This window comes from Acyrthosiphon pisum, chromosome A1 (assembly GCF_005508785.2).
Source record: "Acyrthosiphon pisum isolate AL4f chromosome A1, pea_aphid_22Mar2018_4r6ur, whole genome shotgun sequence".
In the NCBI taxonomy this organism is placed as follows: domain Eukaryota; kingdom Metazoa; phylum Arthropoda; class Insecta; order Hemiptera; family Aphididae; genus Acyrthosiphon; species Acyrthosiphon pisum.
The window spans coordinates 71318197-71330465 of NC_042494.1; the positions used below are offsets into that span (position 1 = coordinate 71318197).

General features: G+C 34.4%; 1 protein-coding gene across 2 annotated transcripts in view; it reads right to left on the reverse strand.

The window, feature by feature from the left end:
* The window catches only part of LOC100162489 (mucin-17), a 70662-nt gene that overhangs the window by 21730 nt on the left and 36663 nt on the right, over positions 1-12269 (reverse strand). The window lies entirely within an intron of this gene.

The following is a 12269-nucleotide window of genomic DNA, read 5'->3' on the forward strand; positions in this document are numbered from 1 at the left end:
TTATATCTATTTTTATATTATATATTATTAGTTCAATATATCACTTATGTATTGGACATAGTATACAGCGGCTGCGACGATGACGATGTATGCACGAAAATAATTATAGTGACTTATAGTGATTATTATTGGGACTCGCGTCTCATTGGTATTATTATTATTTATAATAATATATTTATGCTACATTAACTATTAGGTAAGTGAATATGATTCGTTTGATCGGAGCGAAACGAAAATAAAAACTAAAAAGTCGATCCACTGTTAAATACCGACCGATTTCCTCGTCTAATCCATAATTTTCAGTATATTATTATTCCCATATAGTTAGTTTCATAAATAATTAAATTAATGTATGAAGAGTGTTTAGTTTGATTATTGATAAGTCTGCCAGTAAAGACACATATTTGTTGACTCGGACAGGTAGGTACAAGGTAGAAAAAAATATTGCTAAAAATGTGATTCAAACTGCGGTTGAATAATACGGTTGACATAAAATAATATTGTACCTATATTGCGTACCCGGCTTACGATTTCGACACTACTGCTGCTTATCTACATATTAGTCAAGATACACTATCATATTATATTGCACTACTTTATTAGTTAACACTTTTCATCCCTCTTTTTTTGTTTTTGAAAATAAATTAGGATATACGTAGTATATAGTTTTCGTGTACAATTTAATATTACAAAATAAAATTACGATTCAACCATATCTATGGAGTATAATCGTACTAAACGGAAAATATTATAATATAATTATTATACATTTTTTTTGAATGAGGAAAGAATGTACCGTATATAGTACAGTACTGAGTATTTACGAAATTTTAATATCCTACTTCTGTGTTATTTTAATTAATTTCAACCGGAATGTTTAAATAGCCTAGAAGTTAAAAAAACTGCAAATGTATATAATACGAATTACGAGTGCCTAAATGTAAGCGGTTACATACGTGATTATTGTAATCACGTGCTATGCGAGACTGTATACCGGACCCCGGTACTGTTGAAAATGGCTATCTTCCACGTATCAGTTTTGTCTTGAAATTTTTTTTTTAAAATTGGTTCTTTAAGGCTAAAATTATTATTATAGAGTATGTTAAGCGAAATTATAATGTAGGTTAATTGGTACGTTATATTTTGACTGACGGTCGCAGCACACATAGGTAGGTAATAATATTATAGTCGGCGGATGTAATAAATAATATTTTGAATTCGCGAAAAGACCCGCTAGGGCTGTCTAGACCCTCGGTCGGCCGCTGTTAGACACGACAGTATAATAATATAACGATGATGATTCAATCGGTAACGGTCTGTTACAATATAGTAATATTAATATTATGCGATAGGTACGATATTATTCTCGTTATAACATGGTAGGTAAGCGTAAACCGCGGTAGTGAACCGTAAATACATCGACGTCCGGAGGCAAAACATAAAAAAAAAACTAATATATAATATTGGTACCGCTTTCGCTCATACACGATCATAATATTATTTATATCGTTATATATTTTTTTTAATAGAGAAAAATAACGTACCCATTCGCATATTATTCATTATAATATTATGAGAGTAACGTAGTACAGCGTCCATTTATTATTATTATTTTTTCTACTTTTAATGATTCGAGAAAAACCGAGGTCCTTAAACTCTCGACATCACATGTGTTGTTTATAATTATTGTTGTTGCATATCACATCGCTGCATGCCCATACATAAACACGAAGGCAATGACGACGACGGCGACGCTATAATAACTAAAAATAATAACAATATTGAATATTTTATTGACGATAGCGGAAGAAGCAGAAAATTGGATATTCGTGGAAATCCATCTTAAAACGTTCAATTCAAACGTAATTGCGCGTGTCCTCGGTTCGTGCAGCGTTTTTTGCGAGCGTTTATAGGCATTATAAGTACACATTATGTATAGGTGCACGACAGCACGAGATGGACGGTGATTATATTATTAAATATCGTAAGCCGTGGGGACGTATAGGTATAATGCATATTGCGTTTGCTATAATATTTGTCTTACCGGAACCAAAATGGAACTTCGTCGTCGCCGCCGTCGTATATATTGTACTATATTAATATGTTATAATGCACCGTTTGCAATTCCTATTTGAAATTTTATATTTTATATGCATATAATATTGTAATAATAATATGCGTATTACGTCATTAAACATAAAACGTATTATACTAATATTGTACTAGCACTGTAGCAGTAGTATGAAACTGTATTTCGAACGACACGATACTATTTTTTATATTTATAATTCCTTATATATTATTATAACACGCACGTACGACGTACCAGATGACTATATGAACCCATACATTTTACGACTAATTTTTTTCAAAACCATACAATTCTATGACAAAATGTATTATGATTTATGATTAAGGCGTGTCGGGTCGATCAAATTCATCATTGATTTTATCGTATTTCTGGATATTTTAAAACTACTGTTTTCTATTATTAATTCGAAATTTGGCATCTTTTAGAAATATTTATATGACTAAAGGAGTTTTCGGAAGCTTCGTCCAGGATCATTCAAGATTATCCGTCATCGGTGTGACTTAGACACACACGGGAAACGACATAGGCGGTAGGTAAGCTATATTATATATAGCTGTCAGCTGATGGTATTACTCGAATATTATGTAAATCATTTCATGTAGGCGTATAATGTATATTACGACGTCGCGGCCGTTTAGGGCGTGCACCTATATTTTCGTGGTTATCCCCAAAACGTATCTCCATCGCCAGACATGTCGAGGCTGGATGCTGCGATGCCCACAAGGCACAAAATAACGATAGCTGTTAAGAACATCACATCGTAGATATTTCAGTACTATAAATAGAAACATATTTTTAAAATAATATCTACTTATTAGGTTGGATGTGTCGTAAATAGCGTATTTTATATTATGTATTATCTATATAAACGCGCGTACGTTGAGATGGGCACGCGTGCGTGGGTACCTAAGCGTCCATATGTTATGTATGTATATACGCGTATAACAAAATAATATATAAAAAACCACCTGTTTAGTCGCCGCCGTCGTAATATATATCGAGAACACTTGTTTTCGGCGCTCAACCCACTCGTCGCCGGTGGTACATGATGGTTTTTTTTATTTTATGATATATATTTTTTTTCTACGTCTGAGTTACGACGACCGTCCGTTTACGGGAGGACAATTGATTCTGCTTTCGTTTTTCTATCCACACCGTATGTATATATAAATACACGCACACCTCGTTCAATAGGCGCCGTCCGTAGGCCGAACGGCAAGGTCGTCGTTTCGGCGGCAAGCGATCATCCGAATAACATATATAATTCGTGTTCACGAAAAACAAAAACTAAATTTGTTTTAACGCGTCTCTTTTTGATTACTGTTTAACAACCAAAGTCGTAATCGTTAAAGATGAGAAGAGTGTAAGAAGAGATCAACATGTTTTCAAAAAACGGACAATAACCCGTCAATAAGGTTAACTTTTTGTTAAAATGCCTAGTAGACTTTATTATCATCCACTTCACGGTGATTTCTAAAAAATCATGATTGGAGAATTCAAAAAGGAACAACTTCTTGCAACAAAATTCTGTGTTTGTTTTTCGATGTAAATGCATAAATCGATTCAGAAAAAAAAGGTTTGAGTAGAGGGAGGGAACAATCGCTATACGTCTCCGTATATGTACATCGCAGCCAACTCGTAACTCACGAAAACGTGATAATATATTATGATATTATGTTATTTATTGCCTTTGGCGGTTATTCGACAAATTTTCGATCGAAACTCGAAAGAAAACGGCCGTCGTGCGGGCTTTAATTTTTTTTTCTCTTTACATATTCGTCCCGTTATTCCAACGGTTCATCTCGGTGGTCTTGTGCTCAGGCCATCTCTTGGGGACGACGATAAAATACGTTTTGAATCATGGATCACATGATGGTATTATTATGTATAATATACGGTGAGTACCGGGTAATGGGTATCGTACAGGTTTACGGTATATGCTTATAGCGCTGCAGATGTCTGCGTCACGTCGTCGGTGGTTGGGTTTTTTTTTATTATATCCGAGGACCGAGAGAGTGATCGACGTAAATATTAAAATATAATGGAATTGCGCAATAAAAAGTCAGGATGCTGCATATTAATATAATATTATATGTTTCCACGTATTACACGTATCATAATTAATAATGATGATTTTACTTATCACACGAGCAATATTATTAGGTCCGAGAGTGTTGCACATAATAATGTTATGATTATCGTGTATTGTTTTATGCGTCGAGAGCCATCACCTATCGGGCGGATATACTACAGAGCGAGTGACGGAGAGAGACACCGAGAAACTCCTCCTACGTGTGCGGTATTATAATATTATAATATTGTGTATAGTGTATTAGTGTTGTAGTGTTGTACCTATATTGCATACACATGTGTCATGTATATTATAATATACCTGTAATAATGCATTACTGTAATATGTGGCTGATGGCACGCGCGCCAAATTTGATTTCCATATTTACATAATGCATTATAACATATATTAAAATACTAAAATATATTAAACATTATATTATTACTATATCTTAGATCGTACGATTTTCGTATAAAATATTGTATTATAAATTATAATGCATATACGAATCATTGTGCTGTCGTCGTAAATTCGTCCAGCGCAAAAAAAAAAATAACAAAAATAAATTAACGATTTTCGTTTTGGCCGAAACGCTTATTTTTTTTTTTTTTGTAGATAAACGTGCGTTCTACTCGAGAGTTTAATTTTACACACATATACCACACATTGTAGTATAGTACCAGCTATCTATATATAGAGAAACATGTTCCACGTATACATTATACATATATAAGCACATAGTTAATACACCAAAAACGCTGAAACCATGTGATGATCGTATGAGATAATAATAATATAGTACGTTAAATGGTAATATTGAATGTGTTTTTGTGTTTGTGTGTGTGTCTACTTATGAAGCGCAGTATGCACACATGTATTATATTATATTATAATATTATTATAGTATCTACTGTTTAGGTTTTTTTCTTGTAAAGTTAAAAAAATGAATTAAACGCCGCCGTATTATGTTTCTTGTGGAAAACGGTGTAGAATATATCGGATCTCCGAGTAAGCGACTGCAATGACGTAATTCCAACCGTTTTTTGCAAACAGAACGATTTAATTTATACTGGAGAATAACTTCGGTTTAACTTGAACCAGACAATGGTATTCGTGGGCCTGATTATTCCATAGGATGCATTTTGGCAATGGGACCTTTTTCGTACCTAGTTTGACTGATCACGGATGAATAGTATGTATTATTATCATACATTCACAAATAAACGTAATATATGATATTATTATTCTGAACTAGCACAATATTATACTAAATTTCTTGTCGGCCCGCCTCGACGTCGCACCACTACGACATCAACAACTGTGATGGCCGATGGCACGGCCGCGAGAGGTGATGTGCATTCTATTTTGTTGTTGTTGTACTATATATTTCGAATGTCTGAATTTTTAGCCATACATTTTACTAATGGTAGGTATCTACATTGTAGAGGGGTTATAATATGTCAACAGGAAAACAATCGTTAATCGACTTCGGTAATATTATGTTATTATTTTAAAATAGTGAATAAATTCTTGATTTTATGAAATTAGTTTGAGGTGATATTATATATCATAGCCAGTATTACATTTAAATACAATACAATTTGCGACGAAGTGACATGCTTTTTTTGGTGTGGACTCCTTCTGAAGTTTAGTAGATTTAAACTAATTTAGTAGTAATAATTGCCTATCCATCCATAACGAGGACATTTTTTGCGACAACGAACGAGTTCATGAACTTAGTTCAAACTCGATTATTTCATGCTTATGTGAACTATTTGTGTCAACTACTTGAACTTTTCAAGGTCTGAAAGAAATTATTTTATAATGGTCGATATGTCATGGAACGAAAACAACCTAAGTCAAAATTTGTTGATGACAATTATATTTTAATATATTATTTTATACTCCGGTGAGCTCAGACAACTAGAGAGCCGCCCCACGGCAATTTTCGCGAGTAAACACCGCGAATCGTGTGAATATAATAATGTAAATACCGAGTAGGTATAATACAACGCGTATTCGAGACTATTCGTATGGCATCGTAAATTCAGCGCCATAAACAAAAATATTATATCGATTAAAAAGCGATAAAAATGATGTACATGGCGAACATAAAATACATATTATAATTAAATACTATTCTAGGTACAACTGTATGACTGCGTGTGTGTGTGTGTGTGGGAGGGGGGAGAGAAAATTCCTCGGGGTGGATCGAGAAGAAAAAAAATACACCATACGACGGTGTCGGGTTTCCTTATATGAGGATGTGCAGATATCTTCCGTTGTCCCGCCGCGGCCGCCGCACAAGTGCAGTGACCCAATCCGCACGGTATATTAAAACATATACAATAATGCTATATTTATATTTATATACATTTAAGTGTGTGTGCATATAGAAATAGTGGTCTGCCGCGTGTACGTTTATAAGCGGTATTGTTGTGTATTTTTTTTCCCATGGGCACGAGCACCAATCGTCAGCGTTTGTTCCGCATCGCTTAACTCTTATTTTTTTCTCCATTTTCATTTTTCATTTTTTTTTGTTTGTTTTTGCACGAGATCATATTATTACTATTATCATTATATGCGGGAGTTCAAATAGTGTCGAGACCGACAAACCGAACCGATTTTTAATGATATTCCTGCGCACAAGTCAGCGGCCATATACCTATCCATCGTAATATACACTCAAACACGCGTATCGACTGGTATGCAATAAAGACATATCGTTATAACACAAGAGTTTAAAAAAAATGACCAAAATAATTTTTCTTCTAAATATTTACAGGATAATAATTATTTCGAGGTTAATAATTTTAATTTCCTTTTTTAAAATGTATTTTTCCATACGCGTCATAAATAGATAGTATTAAACACTTAAAGTATAGGTCATATACCTAGGTACTTAGGCAGTACCTACCTATATTTAAAAAATATGTTTTAACATTATTGATGAAAAATGTACGAAATAATAATTATAAAATGTTTTATTATGATTATAGATTATACCAAAATTATTTTCAGGGGAATTTTTTGAAAACATTTAGGAAGTATTCTCATATCATAATATAAGTAAATATATAACTTTTTACCTCAAAAACGTAATAAAATACAAATTTATAACATTTATAACATTTAAATGTATTTATGCTGTTTAAATTTAAAATATTTAAGAAACAGAATGAAAAATATAACCTAATATAATAGTGATGGGAATGTACATACTAAGCACGCATGACTTGGATTCGTAAATTAGCAAGACAAGTAATATTAAAGAAATTATATTTCCGTCACATTGTAAAATTGATACAGCATCGTTACCACATCGTACACACTCACACGACTACACGACACACAGGTCCTGCAGATAAATGCTAGACCGCCATATATACCGGATAATACGATATATTTTATACCTACTATAATATTATAAAACAATTCTACCACCTGCGAATGTGGGTGGACACGTTATTTTCTGGACGAGACCGAGTAAAATATTATATCATCATATTAATAACGCGATTCATCATATTATTTTACTTATATCTTCCGACGTAGGTACTACGGTGGTCGCGGGTTCGGGTTGCGTAACTGATCGGTATATGTGTAAAAAAAAAAACGTATATACCTGTCTATATAATATTATAATTTATAATAATATAATACATTATTTTATACCAGTATATTATTATATACGAGCGGGGCGGTACGTGCCGTAGAGCGCGTGCAGAAGCGAAGACCGCGAAGACGAAAACGAAATTCAGTGGTCGTGCGCGTGCGACCGGTGCTGCTGTCAACGTCCTTGGACGGTTCAGAGGGAAATGTGAAGACGCGATCAGAGTCCTGCTACTCTATACGTCATATCTTTCTATTGGGATTTTTTTTGTGCCTTTATTTATCGTCGTCGTCATCATCATCATCTAAATCCCAACTAAATCTTCGCCGTCATTCTCGTTCTCCTTTTTTATTATAATATTATACGCATGCGGCTGCAGCAGGACCGTAATGGTTAGGTAAGACCTTTTTTAAACCCGGTGAAGCACCGTAATCGATTTTCCGTATAGCCAGAATTCCGTCACGTGTATATAGGCACATTATGTTATATTTTAAAAGAGCTCTTGGTCGATTATTTTCGGACGGTGCAGGTGGAAGCATCCGGCATACCATATTATGTACGAATATAACACGATGGTTCGGTCAAGTCCAGTCTGAGGATATGGGCACGAGCGGCGTACTTACACATTCCTAAATAATATTTGTATGATATTATATTTCGGATTTCACGCGAAAACGATTACCGGCCGTCCGCCCATCTCGCCGCAGACTTAACGTCCGTCACACACCAGTCGACCGCAGCCCCGCAGGTATTTAGCCGTATCAACCTACCTATTTAGATGGTAAACAATGCCCTCCGTCGTTTTCGTATTCATTACATTATTATTATCAGGTACCTATGCGGCTATGCGATGCGCGTTTCAGTACGATCTGACATTTTTAATTTATATTTTTGTCTATAAAATGACATGCGATCAATATATACATTATCGCGTTCCTATATAGTATATGAAATATAGTATATATCATATGATTTATTTATAATAATATAGGCGTGTAAACCGCGGTGAACGCACGCATCAAACCAACGGAAGATGTTAAGAGCCATATTATAATAATATAGCTAACGGGGTTGGACAAATTATATTCTATCAATCCGATAGACGAAGATCTATAGCTACCTAAATATACACCTTTGTGTACGAAAAACGTCTCTTGATTGTACATTATTTCAATGTACCTATAGCTTCTTAGTTTATACATAATATTGTTTTAACAGGGGAAACAACATCAAACTTCCAGCATTTCGGGAATTAGACGGAAGGCGTGTTTTATACGTATTGTTATTATCATTACTATTATTATTATTATTATTATTATTATTATTATTGTATAGATGATAATATTATACATCGCCACGGATGTAACGACTCCTCCTCTTCCACGCCGAGATTAAAAAATAAAAATTAATTTTTCATTCCCATTTTTCGACGGGGGTCCAAGGACTCGAGCATTATGTTATCGTACATAGCGTGGTATATGCTGCTCAGTATACTTATAAACGTCAATTCGACGATCGCGAGAGATTCAAGTACAAAACGTTTAATTCGCGTTACTTGGCGGATATAATTTAGGTACCTACCGTACGCATGGGTGAATGGGTCCTCGTATGTGTATACCTAATAAGTATATATACTAAATACTTAAACGTCCGAATATATTATATTATAATATTATGTAGGTATACGGATTCGCGAGTCGACGAAATGAAAAAATATATACCTATAGCCGGTATACGTACGCATAAAAAATATTTTGTACACAATCGCGGTGTATTGTTTTTTCATTACGAGCTGCGTACGCATGTAAAGGTACGTATTATGCGATTTATAATATAGTATACGGTTTTATTATTATGCGAACGATTCTCGCCTCCGCGACGAGACAATTGACGTCCGCAGTCCCGAAGTTATTTGTTACCGCGACGATATCGTCGACATCGCACGCGTACCTATCCTATAATATAATTTATATTATACGCACAATTATTTATGTGTGATATAATAATAATATATTATAGGTATAGGTAGGTTCGACAATCCGTCACTATATTGCCGTACGGTTACGTTATATTGATTTGTGGCTGTCGTGTCGACGTGACGCACACGTTGTTTATATATCATTAGGTATATTATATTATGTACAAAATATATTATTATATGCAGGTGGAGTGGTACAATACTGCAGCGATATTGTGCTTATGATAATTGCGGAGATGACAAAAAAAAAAACAATTCATTGTTTTTTCGACGATGCATCGTTTACCACGCGGCGCGGCGGTCGGCAAAACGAAGAGAGAGGTTTTTTTTTTATTCTGACTACTGCCGGAGCTGCGATTTGAACGACGGTCGTCGGACTGATCATATTATTATTATTATTATTTTTATATTATATACCTGCAGAATAATATTACGAAGCGAACAACCCGCGACCGATACGATTTGAAAATCCCCGTCGCCAATAATTCTCTAAACGTATTATATTATTATACAGCAGAGACATTTCAGATGCAGTCCGAAGCTCGGTATATTACGACGATGGGTCCGTGTATGGGAATTCGGAATTTTTTATTTTATTTTTTTAGACCCCATACAAATTCTCGGGAGTGACGAAAAACCTGTCCTCGTTGATTCCGGTCGAGCGAGTGAGTCGTTCGCGTATAATTTCTTTCTATAAATAAGAGTGGAGAAGGAAAAAAACATTTTAAACCTCACCTAACCTATAAATTATAAGACGAGTTTAATATTATAATATATAATATTATAATATACTCCGATACTTGTATATAGCTTTACTAGCCGCTGTACTCGTCCTATTATGGTGATATAGAAGGGTGGCGATGAACAAAATATATGAGAGTACAATATAGTTTTTGGCATACCTATTTATACATCGCGGAACGCCAGATGGTCAGTGACCCCACCGACGTACGTGAAGACGTCTACCCGACCCTGGACTGGACGGCGTAGATCTCAGTGATCCTATATACGCGAATATTCAACAGGTAGTCTACTGCGAAACCCTTGAGCTATGGTTTTATACTTGGGTACTACAATATACCATTATGCACCTATATAATATATTATATGTAATGACATACGTATAATATAGACATATAGTACATAGTATACGTCGACCATCAGACACAATCGTGCATACATAATAATAAAAATGCATAAAATATATCATATTATTATATATATTATTTTATAGGTATATCATATTTATATCACGTTTAATCTATTATTTATCACGGGAGCCGCGATTGGGATTCGGGTTTTTTTTCAAGCTGCGTAATCTCGCGGAGATTCCTATGAGCACGTCATAATCGTATAATATAATATTATTATTATATAAAAAATAGTTTGTCGGCCGCGGAGGAAGCGGGAAATTAATTCAATACTATATAGGATATTGCTCTTTTCCTCGGTCGCTGCACGTCATTTTTATAATATGTATAATAAGTGTATCCCATACCTGACATCGTGTAAAAGTGTAAGCGATGCGCATCGTTGGGCCTAGAGCGAATCCTACGCGTGCAGGACGTTATATATATAATGTAATGTTATATTAACAAGAAATTCGAGTTTGCAGGCCACACGTGTCCGTGTATTAAGAAAATAATAAAAATTAAAAAAAAAAACTAAGTAAAAAATATTCTCTTGTGTGCCAAACGCCGTCGGGTCCTCCGGATGATCGATCGGCCGCCGCCGCCGCCGCCGCTTAAAATGCGTATGTTATTAAATATTAATTAATTACAGTCGGATCGTTTCTCGAAATTCTCACACCTCCCCTCCCACCCTAATTACGCCTTCCTCACGGGCCACCGTCGGACTCACACTCTTTCGACGATACACATAATATTATAATAATATATACAAATATATATATATATACATAGATACCTATATGTGTAGAGTGCAGACGCGTTGCGTTTAATACACAAGGAAATTCTATTATTAAACAGTTTTCGTACGTCCAAGAAGACTGACTGCACAATATTATTACGCCCTCGGGTGGATTTGATTAAAATTTAAAACAGATTTTTGTACCTATATAAATGTATATACAGTTCCAACCGTTTTTTTTTTTTACATTAAATAATATTATCTTATATGGTACTGTAGCATATTATATTATTATGGGTAGCTACTATACCTACGTGACGTTAGGTGATTTCCGAGATAAGCTCCATCCACCATCGTTGTAGGTAATATATTATATATGTACATGGCAACCGAATAGCTGCGGTACCTATATTTCCTAAAGTTTTAATTTATTACCTACCGATCAGTGGAGATAAATAAATGGTAATTACGATTAGTTCATTGTTTATCGTTACACGCGTATGTTAGTTAAATATATACACATATTGTTTAAAATTGGTTGTAATATTATATATTGATTCTACATTATGTTGCAGCCGCATACATAATAGTATATCGTGCGTTTAATTGACACTATATGACGTATAGGTATACAAAATAATAAATA